Source organism: Tigriopus californicus, chromosome 6 (assembly GCF_007210705.1).
Source record: "Tigriopus californicus strain San Diego chromosome 6, Tcal_SD_v2.1, whole genome shotgun sequence".
NCBI lineage: Eukaryota > Metazoa > Arthropoda > Copepoda > Harpacticoida > Harpacticidae > Tigriopus > Tigriopus californicus.
Genome location: NC_081445.1, coordinates 9,549,533 through 9,550,403, shown reverse-complemented (window position 1 = coordinate 9,550,403; position 871 = coordinate 9,549,533).

Genomic DNA, 871 nt, shown 5'->3' with positions numbered 1-871 from the left:
TCAAGATATTACTCCAATCCGAAATTGGCAAACTAAATGCAAAGTTATTTATGACATCCAACAAGGGCTGGATGGGTGGGAAAAACATGGTGTAATCTACTGATATACTGGTGGCTCAAAGATTAAAGACAGGGCTGGATTTGACCTAGTCGTTTTTCATAGAATGGCCACAATTTTCCAGGCTGATGTTTTTGCTCTTGAGTGGGCCTGTTCATGCCTTCTCAGGCAAAGAAATCAAAGAATTAAAATTAAAAGTGATAACGTTTCAGCCATTCAAGCTATCCACGGGAATTTGATCACTTCCCAGAGGGTGCTCAAAGTAAGGCAACTACTAGACCGACTTAGCAAGAAAACCAAAGTGGCAATTCAATGGATCAAAGCCCACTATGGGCTGAAAGGCAACGAATTGACAGATAATTTGGCAAAAAAGGGGCTACACAAATCCTGTTTGGCCCTGAACCGTTTCTTCCAGTCTCGCGAAATGTCTACCAAAAAGCAATCAAGAAAAGTATCAGTAAACAATGGTCAACATATTGGAGTAATTCACCCTCATGCAGGCAAGCCAAAATATTTATTCCCCAAACCAAATTTGAAGAAATCATTAAAACCTTAGAGACTGTCCCGAAGACAGAATTAGGCAAATGCATACAATTTATGGTAGACTCCAGATCGTGGAGCCTGATTGAGGTGGTGCTGGGCCCAGGGCATGACTCGGTCCAGAGGGCGTTGTTCCACGGTGAGTCGGGAGTGGCCGTGAGTCGGGAGTCAGCCCTGGGCAGGAGAAGCTCAGCTCGGTCCAGAGGGTGGTACTCCACAGTGAGTCGGGAGTCGTCCATGAGTCATGAGCTGGCCGTGTTACGGCCGGTGACAA